This window comes from Meleagris gallopavo, chromosome 16, assembly GCF_905368555.1.
Source record: "Meleagris gallopavo chromosome 16, MGAL_WU_HG_1.1, whole genome shotgun sequence".
NCBI lineage: Eukaryota > Metazoa > Chordata > Aves > Galliformes > Phasianidae > Meleagris > Meleagris gallopavo.
In genome coordinates, this window is record NC_139419.1 from 11,193,385 (window position 1) to 11,219,019 (window position 25,635).

At 35.7% G+C, this 25,635-nt stretch overlaps 1 protein-coding gene across 14 annotated transcripts in view; it reads right to left on the reverse strand.

Moving 5' to 3' along the window:
• RBFOX1 (RNA binding fox-1 homolog 1) overlaps positions 1–25,635 on the reverse strand; it is a 755,409-nt gene that overhangs the window by 378,674 nt on the left and 351,100 nt on the right. Inside the window, exon 1 of one of the 14 annotated variants that reach the window (XM_085237553.1) lies at positions 1,992–2,129. The exons of the other annotated variants lie outside the window; for them this stretch is intronic. The gene's annotated coding sequence lies outside the window, so the exon portion shown is untranslated. Of the gene's footprint in view, positions 1–1,991; positions 2,130–25,635 lie in introns of those variants that run through there. 14 annotated transcript variants of the gene reach the window in all.

Genomic DNA, 25,635 nt, shown 5'->3' on the forward strand with positions numbered 1-25,635 from the left:
TCCCATTTTGCTCAAAGCCCTCCAAAAGCGTAAACAAAATCTGGGAAAAATTTAAACTCATAACCAATATAGTGGAAAAGGGATTGAGTGGAACTTGAAATAAAGCAAGGATTGAGTTCAATATTTTCAATAGCTTTGCTATCATTTTCTAAATATCTATTCCCATGAGAAAAAAAATGACATTTCTGCAGAGACCGAGGAGAACAGTGAGTCTCTTTTCTTTTTATTTGATAGTTTAGATTATTTAAGATAAGTACGTTTGCTGTACATGTTATATTCCAACTTTGGAAATGTGGAAAGCCCAAGGCCCAGACAGCAGAAAAGATACTCTTCTTATCTAGGTTACATAAAGTCTCTCTCTCTGATGTCTGGATGCATTTTCACTACAGTGCCTAATAACGAGGTTGTAAAAATTACTTGTTGTCTATTGCTTGTGGGAGGGGAGGAACACATGAATAGTGCCTTGCCAAACATGCGAGAAATTCCCATTCTTACTTCAACTTGGTAGTCAGCTGTTACAAAGCTAGGAATCCTCAGCTTTGATCAGGATGAAATTGTTGAAACCTTCCTAAAACTGGTGTGTGGTTTCCTGAAAGAACCGCTGGCATCCTGCCTCTTCTTGCAGAAACTAAACTGATCTGATGTGGAATATAAAATAATGCATGCTAATAGAGCCGAAATGATTTTAAGGCTAGTACTAGGCGCTTGAAGTTTCCTCTTTTCTCTCTTAATGAGCACTCTCAACTTGCACATTAAAAGCAGCCTAGTCCATTCTCTGTACATTTAGAGTACTCATCACTGCTGGCGTGTGCTGGTAAACTGAACTTACGGGCTGGCTCATTTATGTGCTTCAAAAGCCCACATCTGGGTCATTTGAGCAATGCCACCTGCATGAGTTCCATTAAAAACAAATTAAAAAAATATGGGAAGTTTTAAGTACTATTGTTGGTGATCTTGAGATGCTTTCCTGGTCTTTACTGCACAAATTTCACAAAGCCCCAAGTTTGGCCACTGTGATCACCAGCAAAATGCTGAATGTAATTTTATATTGAGATATAAGATACCAGTGGATAAAGTTACACAAACCACCTATTTTGAATTTTAAAGACAACTCATAATAGTAATAAGTAGTACAGAAAAGCCATAAACATGGAAGATAATACAGCAAGATTAAGAAACAAAGCCTAAAATTCAAAAGCAGAATGATTCTGCTGTTAAACAACAAAAATGCTGAACGATCACTCAACAACCATTTATAATGTCAGCAAAATATACTACTTTGCCTAGACCATAAAAGAAACATTGCATTCTGATGAGTTTTATCGCTCTTAAAATGTTAAGAACACTTTATCTTCTTGTTTTCAGGACTCTAAATTTAAGATAAATCAAAGGAGGGGGAGAAGATTTCCCTTTAATAATCTAGATCATGTTAATCGATCTCAGAAGAGTCCCTCATTGTGAGACTATTTCCATTAGCTCAATGATTTCTGTATTTGAGTGATCTTGCCTCTGCTAATCATAGATGAACCAATACTCCTCTCTATCCCTAGGGAAAAACATTAGCACCTTCTTTTTCAAATACTTAGAATGCTTCAATTACTTCCAAGTCTGCAAAATCTTTTAAGGTCATCTCCTGCGTTATAACTTTTACTTCAAGAGCATTCAGCAGAACTTACAAAAGTTAATGATACCGACACTGAAAGCTGAAACAGTATTTTCTACATAGAGCAGGCAAATGGAATGGCCATATTCTCAAGGAAGAAGCAGCTTCTGAGTGTGCTTTTTTCAGCTCCCCAGTCCTATTAGTGATGCACAAGATTTTAGCTATACTTTAAAGTACAAATAAGACAAATATTATGGAGTGATCTACAAAGATACATACAGCCATTTAATTACATTAAAGTGATAAGAGCAAAGCAAAGTAAGTCCTTTCATTATGAATATACTTGGATAATAACATCATAAATGATTGGTGGCATCTAGCTACTTACTTCTTTGAGTGAAGAAACATACAAAAGTATTGCTGCAGTCAGCTTATTGGTCGATGTCTTCAGGCTATCAGTTACTACTTCAATCCTAACAAAGTGTCTTCATTTGCCTTAATGTTGACATTTTGCCTCAAATAACAGCTCTAATCTGTAAGAGAGGGGGAAAAACACCTCAACTCTTCTACTTAGACATTACAGAATTATTCATAGCAGCTTGCAAGTCTACTGGGATTACTCAAAACTTGAAAAGAAATCCAATATTTCTATTCTAATATTGCCTGTATAGATTTCCAGCAATTATAAAACACACTGCTCAGTACTTTCTTTAAAATAGGCTAGCTTGAAATTAATTGTTCCAGAAAGAAATAAGGTTTAGTTGATCTCATTTACTGCTGTAACATAACTTGAATACAATTTCCTTCTATGGAAGTAATTCCTTAGTGATAAAAATTTAAAAAACAAAGACTCAAGGAAGGTGAGAGTGTTCCAAAGCAATTATGTACCACCACAGAGTTTGGACTGCTTCGGTTATTATTTTTATGATGGGAGGTGTAAAGCTAAGTGTTATGAGTTTATGCAATTAGAAATATATTCAAAATTATACATCACACCATTAACTTCTCACAGAAACAGCTGCTATTAAGATCTAGTTATGGTAGTTTTACCTTTACAACTTTTTCTTGTTATTGATGTTACACTGCAGTATTTTTAAGTAAAAAATGCAAGGATATTGATTCTATTTTCTTCCTAAAGAGAAACCAAAATATACAAAAGTACAATACAGTACTGCAGGATTGTGGGTTTTTTCATGGTATTTAGTCTTCTCAACAAAAGGTTTTAACAAAAACATTCTTAAATGTTGCCATTTTCCAGTGCAGAGAAGGAAATCAAGAGAAAATGATTAGGATTCATTAGAGTACAATCTGTGCTAGGTAGGCTTGAATCATTCAGAAAAAAGTTTAAGAGGAAGTAGAAAGTCAAGAAAATTAAATTCAGACTAAACTAAAACTTGATCAGTTCAACATAATGCAACCTCTATGAATACACTTCTCAAATGTGAAATCATGAAACTTATAACATTCACATTTTATATTTGATAAATGTAGAGTTTCCTGTTTACTTCCTGTAGTTTCACATGTTCTTCTCCAGGTGGCTAAGCTTACGCAACACAATGCTGTATATTAGCCAACAAAATTATCAGCTTATTATTAATCAATTCATGATATAACTCTTGATATACAAGACTCCTGGCTCTTTCAGGTAATTCCATTTTTTGAAGCCAAACTGAAATGAAACAAGGGCCCTATTCTACTGAGACTTCTCTATTTTCACAAGGAGATAGAGCATGAAATTTCTGTGGATGATATCCAGATCACCTCATTCAAATTCTAAAATACTCTCTGGAACTCCTTTACAAAAATACAGAACTGACAAGGTCTTTAAGGTCAGTTTATGGCTAAATTTCCTGTTATCACAGGCTGCATGCAGCTTGGCTGATCACAGACTAACAGCCTTTCAGATCAGTGAAGCAGGCTGAAAACTCATGTAAGTGTACTTATTATTTACTTTTTAATATCATTCTTGAACACATTATATAGAAAAATCTTGAAATATTTAGAAGTTTTACAAGAAACCATCTTCTCAATTTTCTCTCTACTTTCCCATTGTAATCATGGGAGTGGTTTGGTTTCTTTTGTCATTTAATTCCCAGAGATGTAAATTCTAAAGAAAAATAAAAGCTCTGCACAAATACTGACTGTCTGAAATAGATGATGCAAGCTGAAGGGTTAGAGTGCTGGATTTTCTGCACTAGGGCATAAAAGTACTGATCACAATTGCTCATTCTTCTTCTGGAGCTGACTGCTCTAGAATCAAGGAAGCTAAAGCAAGACACGTAGGGCTCCTAATCTGTCATAGTTTAATGTAACATATATGAACACAAATCCTTTTGTCTAATTGTTATTTGCTTATACAATGGTTCCCAAACTTCTTTCTGTCAGCAATTCCTTTCAAGTAAAAAAAAAACAAACAACAAAGCAAGCATAGGAAAGTTGTTATATTTTTGAAAAAGCATTTCCACATTTCTACTTTTCCATTTAGAAATGGTGAGAATTGAAGAGCCCTAGGAACTAAGTAATATCAAAACTTCAGTTCATAAATGGATTTTTGCATCTGAACAGTGGCAATTTCATATACTGAAACAAATAATAATTAAAAACAAAAACCTATCCAGTACTGGAATTAGAGCCATCAGTGAGTTCCAGAAGGTAAAACAGAATGATCTATAGATACGTTCAGGTGTTTCCACAGTGGTTAGGAAGTCATCCATTTTCCTTTCGGTAATCACTCAAAACTACACACAAGCAATGTTTTGCACTCTAACGTTGAGCTGCTCTGAGAGCTGTTATTTCCTTTCAAAAAGAAATAAAAGAGACAAGAAGGGATGAGCGAAAGAAAGAAAAAAACACCACCACAATCCTGTCTCCACTTTTCCTCTAAATTTACCCTTTTTTGTATAGGAGAAAGCAACCCTATGTAGCACCTCAGCAGCTGGTTCTGCCCCATGGGAGAGCAGCACTGCACAGCAGGTGTTCCAAGTATGCAACTCCCAGGTGCTCCTGTCTGCTCAGCACCACTGTGAGCATCTCCCGCATCCATCAAAAGGTAAAGCCAATCCAATATTAAATCAAAATGACAAAGGGCAAGCTTATGTAGGTAAATTTAATTATTAAGGTTTCATTATTAAAGTAATGCTAAAGAAAAAATCAATACTTTAATAATAACTGAAAAACTTTAAGCTCCTTAACATTGAAAATACTATATTTTGGAGAGAATTTTGCTTGATTGGCTGTTTTTGTTAGGTAGAGGAACTCTGATTCCTAATTTCAGCTGCAGGTCGAGTCATTGCTATTTTCTGAAAACATAACTCTTCCTCCAGTCAACACATTACATTGAGCACACTAAAATTAGTACCCATAAGCAGCTACAGAAGGTGACTAAATTTCAGCTCTCTAAAAGTCTGATAAGTATATATTATTTTTTCCCACCATGTCTTTGAGTCTTATTGATTTCCAGCACGGGAAACCAGAGGCTCTCAGGTCAGCATAGAGTCCTTCCTCCTTGTAACTGAGATATCAGTTTATAAATTGTTGAAAGGTTCGAATTTAATATATGTGCAAGACACCAGTTAATCTTCATAGTTTGCTTCGATTCAAATACAAAGTTTCACATCAATTAAAGGTTTATTTTTCTTAATGCACAGAAGCTACAGTCTTTGAGTGCCACTAAGCTTAGTGTTTAATCAGGAAAACTATCATGGAACTGGCTGATTGGGCTGGCTCAACTGCTGCCTGCTCAACTTTTCCCCATAATTGCAGGATATACTTTATTGTGACAGAGCCTGAACAGTGGAATTCCAATACACTATACATCAGGTTCTCCATTATTGGATTAGCTAGATGTGGCATCATTACCGCTGCACTTTCATGCCTATCATTGATTGCACCGTTCCTTCTATTTCACAATTAATGCAAGCCAGCTGGATTGATCAATCTTCTGATGAGTTTGGGCCACAGTCAATACATTCTTATGGCTCTGTGCTACTGATCTGTATATTTTATAGCTCTGCCTAAGGATTTGTCATTCTGGCTAGAGATTTTCTGGTTTCTCAGATACTTCTGCTCGCACCCCGCTGCCTAAGTCACAAAGTGTTTATGAATTACTGATGTAACAAGAAAAAAAACAAGAGAGCAAGAGAGTCACTAAATTAATCATTGGAAAGAATTCTTTTTGAAATGACACTGTTGATGGGCTCAGCACCGACTGCTCTGGCAGCTGAATGCAGCATTTTAAAACACTTCACTTCCAAAGAAATGCAATGGTTTCACAAGACCACAGCTATTTTCATTCCTTGTTCAGGCATGTCAGCACGTTTATGAGACATGGAAACATGTTAATAACTTTATTTTTAAGAGTTTTCTAACCCTGCAATATTCACTATTTTCAAAACGTTACTCTTCATCCAAAGTGTAGAAAAATTTGCAGGAAAGCCTCTCCTCAAAACTGGGAGGGAGAATTCAATGTTGGGATGCCAGGAGAAATAGTTGCAATATTTGCCTGATGCCTCTTTTCTGTTACCTATGTCAAAAGTTTAACCATCCACACAGAATCACTCAGGCTGGAAAAGACCTGCAGGATCATCTAGTCCAACCATCAATCCACACCATGCTCTCTGACCCACAGCTCTACATGAAATAATACTGAGTTACCATATTTTCTAATGAAACAGTCTATAGACAAAAATGCAATGTTGTACAGCCTCTGATTTTTTCCTTATTTTTAAATAAAGAAATGTATTTTCTCTGGATGCTACCAGATATACCTGTATCAATGCTTCTATATTTTTTTTAATGCCTGCCAAAAAATAATTCATTTGATATTGAAAAAGATAACAAAACAAAAAGAGAAGTAGAAATTGAAAGTTTTTGCATGAAAATGTAACCAATGGTACAGTAGCATTAACATCTACATCCTAGCCTGACACACATTATGAGAAGTATCACTATACCAAATTTAAATAAGAAAATAAATAAACTAAATTTGGTCAAAGAGTAAAGAATTCTAATCAATATATTCAAACTGGAGTTTGGACTTTCAGGACTAATTTGCACATTACACAGAGAATGCCCTCATTTAACCAAGAATAATTGCTTTTTCTCATCACTCTGTCTCATCCAGTTGCCAATGCCATTAGAGTGACCAAGGTACTGATAATAGCAATTACACTGATTTTTCTCACAGTTATACCAGATCTCATTGTTGTTTTTTTTCTTCTTTGAGAAATCTAAATTTAGAGATAAAAAGAATTGATAACCAAACCAGTTACATTTCTTCCAGTTAGAAAAGCAAAATAACCCCTGAAACAAGTTTCTGGTAAACCACGAAATTACATCTGTTAAAAAGAGAAAGAAACACACTACTTGACTTGACAGTGTAAACGTTCTGTTAAATGTAAAATATATTACATTCATAACATGCAATGTTTCCTTAAACAAAACGTTTCTTGTATAATTTGGAATGTAAAGGATAGAGCTTCTGCCTTAAAGTTGGGCAATATAACATTGGACCATCATACAGCTACCAAAAATACTTTAAAATCTGCCACAGAAATATTGGTGTTTTGACATAGGTGCCAATAACACAAAGATCTAGTCTAGTCTAGCTAGTAGTCACAGTTTTTCTCCTTTAAGAGTAATCTGAATTGAGAAACAGACTCAGTAATTTAGTCTATTTAAGTTTCAAATTAGTTCATGAATCTCTATTTAGGCTACCTACGTATATGGCCTGGTTTTCAGAAATGCAGAGCACAGCAAAACTTAGCAAGACACTGTGCTTGAATGTTCTCACATCTTTGAAAAAATCAGGCCATTATATTTAGATGCCTAATTACAAGTGCAAGATTTGAATGAATTCAAAATTTTTGCATAGATGAGCATATATTGCACCACAGTTTTTTTGAGGTTGCTTTAAGACATGCTAAGTTACAGTAGATAGCTTATATTAAGGTAAAAGTGAAAAAATACATAATTACACATATATTCCAATCTTATTTTTATTACAGTTTTAAAGAGAATGAAGCACGGATGACTGTAAAGATAAACAAATTGACATTCTAATTAATTCTGTTGCCAAAAGATTTACACTAAGAAAAAAATAAATTAAAAAAAAAATCGATGTTACCTTTCAGTTTCAGGAAACTGGGAAATAAGATAATAAAGAGAAATATTCCTAAAAGCCAAGTAATGATGATGGCGTGTTTGGAAAGAAGAACCTTTTCATCTCAGATTCCTTTGTTTTCATTTACATGACATTACACTTCACAGGAAATTGGAGCAAACCCCAAGTTTTACAACTGTAAGATTGAAAATGAAATTTTTGATGTTAATTCAAACTTCAATTTTGGGGGAAAATATCTCTGCTATTAAAAGAATGGCTACCATTTACCATTCGCTGCACTTTCTCCAATTTTTTTACCCTTTCTTCACACCCTTAGGAGAGAAACAGTTGCTGGCTTTATTCTACGTATTCACCAAATGACATAGTTGACTCTGGGCAGAGCTACACACTGAGCTGTGATGTGGCTGATGTTGTTACCTGAATGCCTAATGGGAGTACAAAGACTAGAGTTGCTAGAGCGTCTCCTGGCTTTCTTAACTATTTCATTTTAAAGAAATAATGTGCTACGTACATGTTTTGGTACTGTATAGATCTCTTTACATATGCTTGCACAGAACAGCTAAATTTATTAAAAAGCTCAGTGAGTACAAGAGGCCAAACTGTTTTAATAATCCAAACGTGAAAATTAACTGCTTTCACGTTGGTCTTTAAAACAGAATAACGGTTAATGTTGATGGGTCTATTTTTATCACATATTGCTCCGTATGTTTATGGCAGGAGAAAATACAATATTTTTTTTAGCTTTGCTGTGTTGTTCTTTTTTTTAATATTGTAACGCAATCGAACATTTAACAACACTGCAGTATGTGCAAAAACAGTAAAACAGTGTAGCGCATCATGAATTTAGATGGATGCGATTTCAGTAGCTTCCAAAAAAAAGTTAGCCAAATTGAAATTCTGTCCTCAATTACTGAATTTGTAAACAAAATGAGTAACAAAAACTTCCTATCGACATCATGTCTATTTTGTCTTTTAGAGTAGAACAAATGAACAGTATGTTTGTTTTCTAACTGTCAAAGGAAATTACAGGAAAAGAGTACTGTAGGCAAAAGAATGTACATTACGTATAAAAGAAATGACCCCCGAGGCCTAATCTGGGCATTTTTTTTACTATGTCTTCGCACAGGCAAAATGCACTGTCAGAATGTACACACATGCAGCTTCAGCTAACGTGATACATATCTCACCTTCTGTTCCTACCCACAAAATACGTTTGTCACCTTTTCGAAGGATACAACTCATGTAATTTATGAGGTGATATATATAAATGCTCCAAGCACTGAAAAATGCAGCTTTGAAATAATACAGAGAAACTTATGTCTCTTAGGACTTTAAAGGCATTGCCAAGTTCTCCTTTGGAGAGGTACAGTAAAAATACTATAAAGTCCAGTAAAAAGCACTAAATAATCTATACTTTCTTCTGAATTACAGATGTAATCAAAATGAGCAAACACACAACATCAGTCTTCACTATCCTTGCCTTCCCAGGGAATTTAAGGTTAATCTTCAGTTTTTGTTTCTTGTCTTATATGCAGTCTCCAATGTTTACCTAAGAGTTTCTGAGTTTCATAACATAGAATAAAATGCCATAAAAAACAAAGGTATAAACCTGGGTGTCTCTCTCAAAAACAGTATAAAACGTCATAAACAACATATAAACCTGGATGTTCCTCTCAAAAGGCATGGTTTCTACCAACAGTAGCATCATGAAATCCATTTTTTTATTACAGTCTGAACTTGTACTTCATTGTTTATGTGTTAACATAATTTTTAATATTTACTTCACATCTTTCTAAAGACAGTGCCATTGTCATTAAATCAGAAAATGGAAGTCTGCTACAGAAGCCATAATCATTAGAGCTTAACCTAAAACTGCTAATGTAGGCTTTTTTTTCTAATTTTGCAGAGAGAAATGCAGTTTCTTGTGGCTCACTGATCCTGACAATACCCTCAGACCAACTCCCATGATTCCCTCATCACGGGCAGATATCATTTCAACAGATGTCAAGAACAGCTAAGTGCACTTAGGCCTATTTGTTAAATTCCTGGGGGGAGGTAGATTGGTGAAATTCATCCTGTAATTAAACCACATATTTCTTTCAAGCTGCCTCTTCCCTCTTCTCTTCATAATCTCTCTGCCTCGCATCAAATCATTTAGGCACTTATTGGCTACAATCAATACAATATGAGATACATTAATTTAGTCCCTAGGAGATTTGCTGGGAATAGGCAGTATTGCTCCGCAAGCATTCTGAAATGTTCATGCAAGTATGCTATCAACTGCAGCGGTATAGCACTTATAGTCAGCATAGGCAGATTTATGACAACTCCATACTGTGTGCCTACAGGTCTGGTCTGCAGCCAAACATACATAAATTGGATTGAATCGGGAAACACTAAATATATTACCTAATGCACACAAATGCTAAATAGTGAAAATCACTGCAAAGAGTCAGAATGGGTGAACAGAATCTCAAACAAAAGCTCAAGCTTTCCATATGCTCCAACACCCTTTGTGCCTTGCTACGCACAGTGAAATTAGGATTGGAAAGAAACGTTAACAAGAGCTCTCATTCACAGGCATGAATTTCAAAGTAATCTCTTCCACGTATGTTGACTTTTAATCTGCACATCATCTTCCTATTGCATTTGTTTGGATTTGTTTTTGTCTTCACAGAAGCGAGACAGGATAGACTTATCAATTTTTTTTTATTATTATTTTTTTTTTGTAGAAAAAGTAATTCTGCAACAATGCTAGATTTCATTTCTTAAAGGATGTACCCTTACAATTTTGTTTAAAAGCAAACATTCAAACCAACTCCCTGACTCCTAAATGTGAAACTGAAGACTCAGAAATGTCAATAAAAGAGTATGAAATGTTTCTTGAATCCTTAGGATGCAATGCATTTGGAAACTATTAATATGTACACCATGCAATACGTCACTAATCAAAATTATATTTGTAACTAAAATCTGCACATACACACATAAAATAGATTACTAATGAGGCAGATTAGGAAAATAAGAAAAAATACAATATCCAAAACTTAATTAGGTTATTTTGCTAGCACTGCAAAACCACAATCTATCAATCAAAAAAAAAAAATCTGTATGCGATTATATGTATTTAATTTTTAAATTACAAACCTAATCAGGAAGCCTTTTTCTTCACTTTTAAAATGAGCATTTTTCTCAGTGACAAATTCTAATTCAGATTATGCTTTACCATCTATTTAAGCTTGTTTCTTTTGGAAGCATCACGAAAACTTCATGGTGTGGTAACTACTCCTCCTTGTTTGCCCTTTTGTTTACTACTAACACACTCTAAGAGGAATGCATCACACTTTGTCAATGGAAATAGTCCAAAAAAGCCTTTGTATATAACAAAGTATCACAAAAATTATATTTAAAAGAAAAACGAACACCCTCAGTTTTATTCAGACAGTTTAAAGCTAGCCACTCGGATACACACCTGCAATTCCTACTGATCTTACAATCATCTGTTTCAAAATATGTCAGAGAACATAAGTGCTTTCAGAAATAAATGCTAAAGCAGACAGGATAAATGTAGAGTTTGGCGCCTGGACATTCTGTGAAGCCTTATCAACCTGAATATCGTTCACAGGGTTACATTCTCTCCCATCGTTTCCACAGCATTTTACTACAAATCACTTCTTGCTTCTCCTACTATGGTGGGTACAATTTGGAATCTGGCATCTCCTTCTAAGCCAAAACATGGGTGTCCTGGCAGCCCAAAAGGCCAACCATCCCCTTGGTGCCCCAGCACTGCCACCGGCTGCAGGAAGGGAACGTCGTGCTTTGCTCTGTGCAGCCTCACCTTAACCACTGAATGCAGCTTGGGCACCACAATATAAGAAGTCCATAGAACTACAAGAGAGCAATCTAAGGAGGGCTACAAAGAAACTGAAAGGTCTGGAGAGCAAGGTGTGTGTGGAGCATTTGAGATCCCTGGATTTGTTAAACCCAGAGCGTAGCAAACTGAGGTGAGGCCTCGTGGCTGCAGCTCCTCACAGGGAGCAGAGGGCAGCGCTGAGCTCTGCTTTCTGATGACAGAGAAGGCGTGAGGAAACTGTGTGGAGCTGTCAGGAGAGGGCTAGGGAAAGGTTCTGTACTGCAGGACAGTGGGCAAAGAACAGGATGCCCAGGCCAGTAGGAACAGCCTCATGTTGCCAGAACTCATGGAGACATAAGGTTTGAATTTTGAGGTGCTATGTGGAGCTGGGAGTTGGATTCAAGAGACTCTTCCTCAACTTGATCAATAGGATATATTGTGAAAGCGTAACTTTGTGGAGAACTCCACAGAATTATCTCATTAAGTGAATTTATTACATGAATATATGTTATTCTAGGGTAGTAGGAAAAACTATTACATACATAAAATAATCACAAGCTGCCTTTTAAAGTTACAACACAGAATTTTGTGATTTTTTATTTTTTATTTTTTATTTTTATTTTTATTTTTTTTGCATATTCTTTATTTTCCATGCAACGGGCAAGCTCCCAACCTCGTGTTTCCAAACTTAAAAACAAAAAACAAAAAAAACAAGTACCTACAGCTCATAATTTTTTGATGCAATGATGCCAGGGAACTCTTAAAAAACAAATTCCAATTATTTTAAGTGATTCACATTCCTTTAAAATACTGCTTGACTCTCACTAAATCTCCCTTCTACTTTAAATTGATAACATCAATTACAGTTTCAGTACAAAATCTGGAGAAAACATATCCATTCATTTTGTAACCAACAATCCTTCAAGTTTACAAGGTTAACTCAAATGGACTCCCATCTTTCTAATTGGAGAAGGAAGTCTGAAGCATTGCTATTTATAGGGGTGACTATTTCACTAATTTAAAGCTATTTCCAGGAAATGCATTTTGGACTTTGTTGCCATTTCCTCTTTAAGAAATGATAACCAGATAATATTTATCTTTAAACTGCACAACTTCATGAAGTTGTACAGTTCACTGCCTTCTAGACTTGCTTTGTGCCTGAACTTTCTCAAAGAATAACCTGCAGGCAAAGGTGTAGCTGACATGAATACAACTTGCACACACTTCATTAATATATAAACAACCTTTGCATTTTCTTAGAAATGTAGAGGGGAAAAAACAACAACAACAACAACAAAAAACTCTCACCTAAAAAGAATCCCACAAAAACATCCAAGAATAAAACAAATAAATAAAAACAACAATAGCCCCAAATCAAATCAAGAACAAACAAACAAACAAAAATATGAAAAAAGGAACACAGTGCATACTTCTCCAAGGAAACATGCTGCATTAACCTCATGCCCCTAAGATCTACAATTAAGCATCGCAGAAATTAGAAAATTAATATAAAAACGTTATCCTCCAGCAAACAATACTCAAAATATTTTCACACTCTCCCTAGAGAGAGAGTTCAATTTGGAATTGCTTACATTTTTCTTGAAGTAAGTTTTGCTGTTTATTTGAAAGTTTGCAAAAACTGCTGACTTCGCAGTAGAAACAGATAATTAGACCAAATGCATTTTTGTAATACTTTTCTCAATATGCCTAATTGTTGACTACTTTTTTTGCAGTTTACTTCTAGATGCCATAAAGCTTTGCAAGGAGAAGAAAGAACAAAAAAAAAAAATCAACAAAATATCCCCACTGGATACACCTGCTTAATGACTATAATTAGGCTACTACTAATTCATTTGGCTGTTACTGCAGGCTGGTTAGGTAAATGACTAAGGCAGATAGCTTTAGATCAAAAATAATTAGTCTGGGTTTTTTTAATATTAGGACAACAGCTTAATTCCATCTGCCTATTTTTTTTTTTTTCTCCTCCTCTCTCCAGGTAGTCATTTCATAATTAATCGAGTAGAGCAACCTTCCACTTAAAGACAACTTCCGCTTCAGCATATTATCCCTTTCAATTCTTACTAATTTCAGATTTTCTAATTTTCCTTTATGGGAAGGGGGATTAGCTATCCTGAATGTAGTTTGGGATTTTAAAAATTCTAGGTATATTTTCACATTTAATATTCTGTGATGGATTTCTTTCCCACTAAATTCTCAAGCCTTCCTATGGTTACATGCAAGTATTTTGTGTTGCAAGAAAGCCTAAATTGCATAAATGTACTCACATATATTGAAGGAAATACAGCCTTTGTTTGTTTTGAAGCTGACACCTGCAAGCACCATTTGATGTCCTTTATTATCAATGGAAGGACCAAGGATCAATCAATTCTTGTCAATTTTTCCTCATGGTTTTACAGATCTTTTTCACGTTTCCCATCATTTGATTCCTTTTCATGTTGTTTCTGCTTCTACTCAGATTATGTCTGCTTTACATGTGGTTTGGTTTGCCTTTTTCTAGAGTTTTAATTTAAATTTCTTCATATGGAATTCCATCAGCTTTTTGGTCTCGTAAGGTCCTACCACGATTTTTTTTTTTAGTGAATCTTATCTATTTTGAACAATTTAGAATCACTGAGAAGCTTTATCCTTAATGATCTCTCTTGTGAATGAATATGGTGGACGACACGAGCAAGAATGGATAACCTTACTCCATTGTGAGAGCCAACAATGATTTAACTGTTATTTTGTCTGTGCTGTTCTACTTCAACCTAAAGCTGAATAGTTTCCTCAACAGTTTTTCATGAGAAAATTCATTAAGCGGTCTTTGGAAATCCAGGTAAACTAACGATATCTTTTTACTTTAATATGCTACTGCTAGCATGCAAAACAAACAAACAAACAAAAACAACCATATATTCTCTAAAATTCTATGTAGAAAGAAAAAAAAAGTCATAACATGTTGAGCAATTTCATTAATTATTAACTTTTAGTCATTGATACATGTAGCACTGATATATGCTACATTATATTAGCACAGAACGAGAGAATTAAATTTTGTCTGAAACTAACACAAGAGGTCAGTAAATTTAACATTTGGTTAGAGAGAAATGATAAATTGTTTTAAAACAGTGAACAAAAGTGTGATCCAATTAGCAAAAGTTGAGAAATAAGTTATCTGTGAAGTCATTTTCTTTCAACTCAATTGTCTCCTCTTTGAACTATAATCAGGTATAACAATAAAGTTGTCTCTTTATAATAATTACATACTAGCTATGATTGGGATAGCCTGAAGGCTCAGATTTGGTTACACCTGCAGACTAAATTACTTTGTAAGTATTATTAGAAGCAAATGAAGGAGCTGTGAGAATACAATTAGCATTATATAAAGCAACACTGCTCTAGAATGCCTCACAAGGAAAATTAATAATTTTGCTTTTTAAAACAACTATGTATGAAGTTGAGAATGATGCATCTCAAACTACTAAAGGCAACAAGTTTTCTGCTACTATATGTTTTTATTCTGTTAAATTCTATTATGAAAATGAGAATGTACTATTTACGTTTCTGTAAAGACTATTAAGGAACTTTTTCTAGACACTAATCAGGAATCTTGGCTATTAAAAAAGAGTACGCTGCTTCTTTCTCTTACCTAGAAGATCATTTCAAACAATCATACGTGGTATTATTTCCCCCAGTAACCATACAATCTAGATAATATATCAACTTCACGTTTGGGAAAGCCTGAAATCAGTCTTAATCTCATGAAAGATTCATGATCTAAAAACCTGGAAATACATATTTCATATATTTATGTAAGGCCTTTCATACACAGATAAACTATAAATTCTTACCCTTGTTTAATGCAGCACCTGTCCACGTAGCAATGTGAACGAAATACACGGACTAGCTCTAAATAGTTTTGGTGCCTTTGCAGTACAGTGCAATTCACAGAGATACTTACCAGGGTTTTAAAATAATGGTTTGGTGCCTAGAAAGATAGCCCTACTTAAAATGATCCCTGTTTCTCTATTTATTTATTTTTTATTTCAATAAAACATATTCCCTGTGCTAGAGACTTAAAGCCACTGTTGTATCCTGTAAGCTTATTCCCTCTTTCCACCTTTTGACATTAATTACATCTCTTTATACCTATCCATATTCACTCACTCTACATTTCTTCCATTTTAAGACAAAGATCTAAAATCTATTTACTGCATTTCTGTATTCTGTATCTTTTTTAATTTGCTGAATAGAATGTTTACAATCAAATCCCAGAGTTCCTTTCTCCTGTCCCAGTTCTATTCTTTTATGCAATCCATCTGTTTAAGAAAATGTGGTTGGCAATGTCTTCTAATGAATGTTTTCTAAGCCAAGGCTAAAAGCTAATACTTCATGCTCATACTCATCTAATCTGTAAACCACTTTCTATAACATCAGCCAGACAGCTGATCATAATTCCTCATGTAATTACCCTTTCACATTATCTATGTCTCCTTCTTGTCTACCATCAGCTTTTTTTTCCAGGTTCTCTAAGAGGTGCCCGTCCTTGCTTTCCCACTCTTTTTCCTACACATCTTATCTTTGGTCATTTATCATCTGTCATATGACTCATAAGGTCATCTCTCTACAAAGCTGAACTAAATCTTAACTTGTCTTTGTCAAACCTCTTGGATATCTAACAGTTGTTTCAAGTACAAAGTAAAACTTTCTATTTTTCCTACTGCCCATCAATTTCCAGGCCCTCATAAATTTATCACTTTGAACGCTTATGAAAACATCAAGTTTTTTTGTATAACATTTTAAGATCTTCATACTCGTTCAAAAACTTAAATTTCTCCCCCACTCTTCACCACACCATTTTATACAAGCAAAATTTTCTCCCACCTTGGTTGCTCTTCTCTATTTACAACCCTTCAGATTGCTGCTGCTGGGATAATTTTGTTAAAATATCAAAGGTAATTTCAGCCATCTTTTTAAATCTTGCCTCTCTACATCATCAGACTGACCTATCTCTTTCCTCTTAAATTCCTGAGATGATTTAGGCTCTTCTCCCCACAGCTGACAACATGAAGCTGATTAATTTGCTTGCAGCGTAGAAATTTTTGAGAAGATGGGAAAAAAGTGGAAAGATATTATACTCTAAAAGCTTTAAATGTTAGACTCAGGATCATTTGTATCACTTTGTTATCATACTAACTTTTACCCTTTTTGTAATGCATTGTTTCATCAGTTTCTAAATAATTGATTTTAATCACACCATGTAGCCTTACAATCAATTGAAAGGTACAAGAGGGAAAAAAAAACCAAAACATAGCTCTTAATCATTATTAGTTCTTTGCTTGAAAGACATTTGGTTTAACTTTTCATCCATATACCTTAGCCAACATAAAATCTATTTGTTTGAATTTAAGTCTAATCAGTGCTTTGCCTGGGTAATTAGGTAAAAAGGCTGGTAGCATTATTGGATAAGTTTGATGCTTCCCACAAAATAAGGTAAAAACATCTTTTTTAGGATAATCTAATGGAAAGAGATCACTAACATTCAAATTATGCTTAGATCCTGGTGTGCTCACATGTGAGAGCTTATAATGACATCTTATTTTTCAAAACAAATGAGAAGAGACATAGCATCACGTGTGGTATCTGCTTATAAAATCCACGTAATTTCAGTAAATAAAATGCAGTCACTTTTCAGTGTTCCACAATTGAGGGAGACACAAAGTATATAGGATAATAATATAAGCATTTATGGATACAAATACTGAAATTAAATTTAAGATATTGTTAACTTTTAGGACACTTAGGCTCAACAGACATAACAAATGAACATGCTGAAAGCAAGATCATTTATTCAAGAATGACATTTTTGTAAAAATGACTAATAGCGAGTATTAAAACTAGGAAACATGAAACCAGTCAGTAGTACAAAGGACCTGTACTCTATTTTCTTGCATCTGTTAAATTGTTATCATTTAACATACTATTAAGAGGGAGAGAGAATTAATACATTGCCTATACATACATACGGAGGCTTAGAGCAAAACACTGAAGGCCATCTCAAAAAGTAATGTGGTTCCTCAAGGGCTGATGGGTCTGGCATGACAATTCTCCACTAACAGTTTTTATCAAGTTTTATTTTCAACTGTAGGTGGATAACCAAATATATATCTCTATCTATATACAAAGTATGTGCAAAACATACATATAATGCATAATGCAATCTAGTTTCACTATCTTAAAGAACATCCCTTTTATTGTTACTATGCTTCTTATGTGAACTGCTAAGTATTTCCAAACTCAGAGAGCTAACAATACATCAAAGTCACCTCCTTACATGCAAACATTACCTGCTGCCCTCACTTAAAAGAACAGAAGCCATGGAACTCTATGAATACACAAAATGCACACCAGATTTATTACTGAGGGAAAGGGTTCTCTAACCAAATGGAACAGTGACCAGCTCTGGGAAAATTCAGGTTTATTGTGCCACTGTAATTTTCCTTGGCTGACACGTCCATTCCAAAATTCAGCCAAAAAAAGTCATTTCTGTCTACTCTATGGAAAAAAACCCTGTCAGTCAGAGCCGGGTACACCTGAAAGATACCAGAAAATCAGTCTGTTTGGTAGTAGTGTGATCCAAAAAACAATGAGAAATTGAGATTGTGTTGGTTTAATTTCTAAATTACGTTAATTCTGAACCTACGCCACTTTAGTAAAAGCAATATCTGTGACTCCCATGGGCTTAGGTATTTCGTTAGCATTATTCAGATCAAGGCAGAAAGATCGGACAGTTTACATTTGAATTTTTACGTATGAATTGAGCAAAAGCAGCCCTGAAGAAAAAGACTCGAGGGTACTGGTTGGACATGAGACAACCATGGTGCACTTGTAACTCAGAGGGACATGAGCTACAACAAAAGAGGAGTAGCCAGCAGCTCAGGGAGGGGATTCTCCGCTTGCTCTGCACTGCAGGACATTGCATTCACCAATGGGGCTGCTATACAAGAGGTACAGGGACCTGCAAGAGAGAATCCAGAGGAGAATCCATGAGGATGCTCAGAGGCCTGGAGCATCTCTGCTATGTGGACAGGCTGAGGGAGGTAGGCTTGTTCAGTCTGGAAAAAAGAAGGCTCTGGGGAGACTTTACAGCAGCCTTTCAATACTTAGAGTGGGCTTATAAAAAACATGGAGAGAGACTTTTTATCAGGGCCTGCAGGGACAGAACAAGTAGCAGTGGTTTTAAAATGAAAGAGGGAAGATTGAATATAAGGAAGAAATTCTCTGCTGTGAGGGCAGTGAGGGCCAGGAATAGGCTGCCCAGAGAGCAGTGGGTGCCCCATCCCTGGAGGAGCCCAAGATCAGGCTGCATGGGGCCCTGGACAGCCTAGGCTGGTCGGAGGTGTCTGTGCCTATGGCAAGGAGGAGGAGAAAGTGAAACTAGATTGTTCAGGTTCCTTCCAGCCTTATTCTATGTATAATGCACTGATTCCCAGTAAAGGTGCTCTTCACTGCCTTTGAAAATTAAAACCAGCATGGGAAACCTCTCCCTGGTGCTAGCATTAAGTTTATGATAAAAGCTGGTTTGCTCCAAGTTCTTTCAGAACAAAACCCTTAGGTGAGTTAGAACTCAGTACACTTAAACTTTAGGAGCAAGTTAGAACTCTAACAATGTTAGTGGCAGTTTCTGTTATTAACTGGAGCATATTAACAGCATTAATTCCTAGGATTACATGATTAAAAGAGCCACTGTCAGTTGCCTCCTGCTGCATACTTAGGCTTTAACGACAGCTGTTTCCTACAATGTCTTTGGGAACATAAACTCATTTTATGACTAACAAAGGGAGGATTTTTTAAAACATGACTCCATTATTGCAAAATTGTGCTAGTATAATTTCGTCATGAAAATAGAATTTTAAAGGCATACTACCACTTTAATTCTTACTCTGTCACTGTGTAGCACTCGACTATGTTTTATATCTTAAGGTATAACAAAAAGAAATGCTTGAAAACAGGGTTAAAACCTGCAGGATATAGCTTTATTGCATTAGGTCTGATTATAAACATAAAGGTAACTGATGCATTGCAATAGAATCTTCCTATGACCCAGGCTAAGACTGTAAAATGTAAAGCTTCATACTGTGCTCACAGTGTTCAGTTAAAAGCAGAAAAAATAGTCTTGCATTTTCCCTATCATCAGCAGAACTGCCATCCTTTCTCACAGGGTTTTCTAATCCATTCTGGCACCTGAGGCATTTGAACAGTTGGTGGGAAGAACTGAAACTGTGACGAAGGGAGCGCCTCATTTCAGATTTACAGTCCAATTACTCACAAAATCTGCCAATTCATTTTATGGTATGTACTGTGAAAATTCATTATTTAATATGAGCCTAAAAAATCTATCGGTGCAGTACAGTAGTTTGATTTTGAATTAGGAAAGAACTGGCAACACAGTCTATGGAATCCTTAAGCTTGTAGCGAGGCTAGCCCAGCATATACTTAAAATATCCTTTGTGTGTTTCAATCAAGCATAACGTGTTCTGCCAACAAGTGGTTCTATTTCATTATTTTTTCTATGTATTCTAATATAACTACTATATCTGTTCAGATCTATGTACACATGGATGTGGGTGCTGGCAGTAAGAAGAGAACAAATAAGTGAAAAGTTTAGGTCAGAGATGGTTTCTATTTCACATATTTCAGCTCAAACTTAGTTATTTCAAAACTTTTCAGATATCAGTTCTTAAAGCTCAGAAGTCAGATATATGACTACTTAATGACGATAACAACAACGAGCAACACACACTGTCACCACCACCACACACAGAGAAAAAAGAAACAAAAGCAAAACAGATATGACAAACCACAACATTTTAATCCATAATTCTCGGTGAATGGAAACCATAACTATTCAAAAGCAATGAACTCACAGAATATATATTTTGTATATATATTCACTTTACAGCTGGAGGACTTAGGGACAAAACTATGCTATAAGGAGCATGGACCCAGTAATCATGGCTGTGCCACACAGTGTACATGCTAACTTGAAACTACTAACTCTTCTTGCTCCTTGTTGATGTGACCTGCTTAGCGTGTGCACTGCAGAAGGCCATTTTTCTGTCTTACAGCTCTAGCATGAGCTAGGACAATATCTTAGAAATAATTAACTCACAAAAGAAAATACTAGGCTGTCTCGAGGTTTGTTTTCTACTTTTAGCATTCCCCGTTGACTCATGCTGCAGAATCAAAACTGCAATATGCCTATATCTCTGAAAAAATGCAATAAAATGAGGAGTAAGGCCATTCATCTTATCTAGACATAACAGTGAGACCAGTGGTTTTGAACAGTCACCAAACCCACACTTTGTTTTCCTGCTGATCCTCACAAAACATAACCTGATCTGGATTGGCTACTGTCCCAGTTGATTTTTGGCTACAGACAACAAGAAATCTAGAAACCTGCTTCAGTATAATCCTACAGTCTGCAAAATGTCAAATAGCACCAGTTATGCAGGGAGATGAACTGCCTAATGACTGCATTTACAATTGATGGCTACGTTTTAAACTTACATTCTAATTTTTTATTACAGTTTTACATTAGAAACTTACATACAATTTAAAACTTTGCAATTATTTATGCTACTAGCTAAAAAAAAAACCAAAAAAACACAAAATAAACCTCAGACAGGCTTCTAAGTTTTCTGAGTTTTCTCTTTTTTTAAATGTCTTATGTATTCTTTTTAATTCCCTACTCTTTATAGCAGCAGTGTGATACAATAAACCATAGTTTGTGAAAGCCATTAAGAGTAAGCTTGCTAGTAGCAATCCTATTAAGTTACCTCATCAAGTGATGTGTTGTAATGTTTTCATACCAACTTATTTTAGCTTTTATGTTATAGCATTCATAAATGTCTCAGATTCCAAAAGTTTAAAAGTATTTTGTAGAAATTGTGTGCAGTAATTTCTTATTGGAGAATATAAGGGCATAAATAGTTTGAAAAATCAAGTTCATTTACAAAAAGAGTCTGAAAAAAATCAGTTAATGGTACTGATATTTTGGCAATTAAAAGAAGAATTGGAGTTTCTAATATAATGAAGTGGAATAAGTTTACAGTCTGCTTCTTGGAGTAGAATATAACAATCCCAAAATTCAAAAGACTTAATGTGAATTAAAATTTCTTTGTCTGAAATGATGATCACCTCTTTGATGGTCCCTCAGTGCAGAGAAGGGTTAGCAGAATGCTTCTTGCCAGCAATTACAAGCCTCAGCTCAACATACTTCATCATGTTCACCACAGTTATCACATGCTTCAAGGTTTCAAATAACTCCAAAATGCTGAAAATAAATATTTGTCTGGAAAATGGGGGCAGAGTGTATCCTCAGCAAGTTTGAAGATAGCACAGATCATTAACAGGAGGAGTTTGGCCAATGTACCAGTAGGCTGATACATCAGAAGGTCGTGTTGCTATACAGAACAACCACAACAGGCTGGAATAATGGACTGGCATTATCCTTGTCCTGTGCACCCAGAAAACTCCATGGTAGAAGAGGACTCAGGGGCTGTGGTGCATACCAACCTGAACATAATCCAGCCACGTGCCCCTAATGGATTAAAGGCTAGCGGTACACTGACCCCCATCAGGCAGAGCATGAGAGGTGATCTTTCCCGTCTTCTCAACTGAGCCCGCACCTGGAGTACTGTGTCTGCTTCTGGGCTCCCCAGTACAAGAGAGGCAAGGACAGTCTAATGTATGGCCAGAGAGATCATTAACAGATTGCAGCACCATTCTTCTGAGGAGAGGCTAAGAGAGCTGAGGCTATTCATCCTGGAGAAGGCTTGCTGGGATTTCACCAGCATCCATAAATACCTGAAAGGAGAATATGAAGAGGATACGGCCAGGCTTTTTCAGCAGCTCCTCTGGTATGGCACTGGGCACAACCTGGATCACAGCAGTTCCCTCTGCCCGTCAGGCAGCACTGCTGTGCTGTGCAGTGCCAGAGCCTGGCACAGGCTGCCCAGAGGCTGTGGGGTCTCCTCCTTGAAGCTGCCCACGGGGCTGCGCCCTGCTCCGGGTGGCTCTGCTGGGGCAGGGGTTGGACTCAGAAATCCCTGCCAGTCTCAGCCAGTGTGGGACTCTGTGATCCATTGAATCAAAAATGGCAACTGAAGACAATAGAAGATTACAAGATAATGCATGTTCTGTTCCTTTTCCATTTACAATTATATCTGTTAAAAATTCAACTGCCTTTCTTTTCTTTGTATCTTTCTAAAAAATATATTTTAATCTTTTTATGGTTTCTCTGCTGTTATCTTCATGGAGAATGGTTTAGTGATTACCGCACCAATCAAAAACTCTGGAGACTTGAGTTCCTGCACAGTCTTCAACAAGTCACTCATTTTGCTCTAACTCATTTAATAAGAATGCAAATCAGAAGCAGCAAGACTAACCACAGTACAGAGCACCTCTTATAAAAGGGATAGCAAAGAGAAAATAAAGACTGCCTGAAAGAGAGGTGAGAGAAGGGTGGTACTGTACCATATAATACTGTATCATAGTAGCATGGAGGAAGTAAAAGACAAGGACTGGTTCACTTTTTCCTTCTCAATATTTTGTCAGATATGCTCTGATTACTCTCACTGTGGTTCTTTGACTCTCCAATGTATCCACATCATTCCTGAGCATTACATCCAAGTCTGGACGCTCTACGATAGCCATATCTTCATGTCAAGATATCTTGTCGAAAATTGATATTGCTTTTCTTTCTTTCTTTCTTTCTTTCTTTTTTTTTTTTCTTTCAGTGAATCAACTTTTAGAGAATTGTTAAGGAACATTTTTATTTAAAATTGATGATTGCCAGTTGTAATTTTGAAGAAAAAAAGAATAGAGAAAAAAAGACAGCTTTGATAACTACGCCTATAATATAGCATTTTCCAACTGCAAAATTTATTTCCATTCTTCTTCATTTTTTTTTCTCTGCAATAGTTTGAATTGATGAAATTTCTTAAGGCGTACAGCATCTCCTATTCTAGAGGACTGGCAATTGAGAAGGATTGGATCAGACTTCACAAATACCTTGGTAATTACCCTTATTCTATTGCATCTGTCTTCCGCACTCAAGGAAATTTGTCTGAGCCTGATGTTTGCCTTTACAGCCATTAAATTCTGATACCTGTAGTGATCCTGAGACTGTATAACTATTGTGCACGGAGGAGCTGGTGGTCCACAGAACTGTTGATCTGAATAGTCAGGGCTGAGCTGTGCTACCCCTGCTGCATGTCGGCACGGCTGAACCTTCAGTCTGGCTCTCCTGCACAGGTCTCCTGGCCACAGGACAAACCCAGGCAGATACCCCATCATACCAACTGCCCAGCCTTGCCCTTAGCTAGGGCGCAGAAAGACATTCTCATATGAACATCTGCTATCAACAGTTATTTTCTTTTAAAGAAATGACACAATAGCTTGAATGATCAAAAAAAAGATGAACCTCTCTCCATGGACAGGGCCTGTGCAGTGTTGTTGAAAAATCCATCCAGGGTCCATCTAATGCTGCATGAACATGAGGTTCCCAGCATCTGAGGGGATGTAAGATTTACCTAGTATCTATTTTTTTAATTCCATCTTATTAAAACAGCTGTTTTATTAAGCTATTTGTTTTCACGCTTTTCTTACTGAGATTCAAAAAGAAACCCTACCTACATCCTATCTCTACATTTCCCCACAGAATGGGACATAACCAGACTCTAGAATAACACATACTTCAAAAACCTTCAGGGGATTTAACACAGAACTATGCATTGTTCTGTAGAAACGACATAAGTGATTCTACTTCAACACATTCTCATTGTGTTTATATTTAATTGACCAGTAAAGTAATTACGTTCTCCAGAAAGAAATCAATTTTATTTCCTATATTTTCCTTACTTTCTTGTATTGCAGTCAGTGCAATACAAACAGCCAGTGTTGTTTGTAATTCTTCCTACTCAGTTCTTCAGTTCTATAGAAAAGATACTTCTCCATCCAAACTGCAGTTTCTGTTTCCCACGTTACGTGCCTCTTCACTTATTTGTGTTTCTGTTGTCTGTTTTTCCTTGTTATTGGAATAAGGATTTTTTTTTTCCCATATTTGTTTCTGTATGATATCATTAGCTCAATTCAAAAGGAAAAAATTATAAGGTTACAAACTGGTGCTCTATTCAAGCTTATCTTTTCACAAATATCACAGAATTATGAGTAGTCTATGCTATTGCTTTTAATAAGTACCTTCATTTCTTTGTCCATCACTGCTAAGCCTTAAAATGTTTTTAGTGTCCCCAGGCCACGTAATGCACAACACAGAACTGCTGCAAAATTCTATTTTAACTCTAATGTTTTCACAAGGGCATACCTTACTATGTTTTATAAACCTACTTTATTACATGCTTTTCATATAAAAACTATAAACCTAGTTTTACATCACATTCAGCTTTTGACCATTCATCAGTTTTCCATGATAAAACCACTGTGAAATCAATATCCTTGTAAAGCTAAGCTGTCAAAAGTTACTAGACTATTTCCAAAGGCAATTCCAACTAGACAGACTACCAGATGTTTTCAATATATTTTATAGAAGATTGCATGATAATTTTAGTGGGACCAAAGGAAACGATACAACAGATAGCGTTTTGAGTTTTGACATTTTAAATAGCAAGCCCAATTGATTTTTACAAGATACCTGAAACAAAAATGCCAGTTCTGGAAAATTTATATTTAAACATTAATCCACAGAATTTAAGAGCAATTGTGCTGTCAAATAACAAGAAAAGGAGACAGCCTTCAGCGGCAAAGTCTATATAAAACAACAGCATCACTATACGTATGTGTGTGTGTCCATACTTAAATACAGAGCTGTGCATTTTTTTTTTTTATAAATATATATATATATATGCTCATGTATACGTGTATAGGAACATATGCCCTTTGCTATACTAATTTAGCCCTTCTGCTGATTTACAGGTTTTATTCTTAAAGAAGTCTTCCAATTATGATTAAAATTCCTCTTATAATTAATTCAAAATT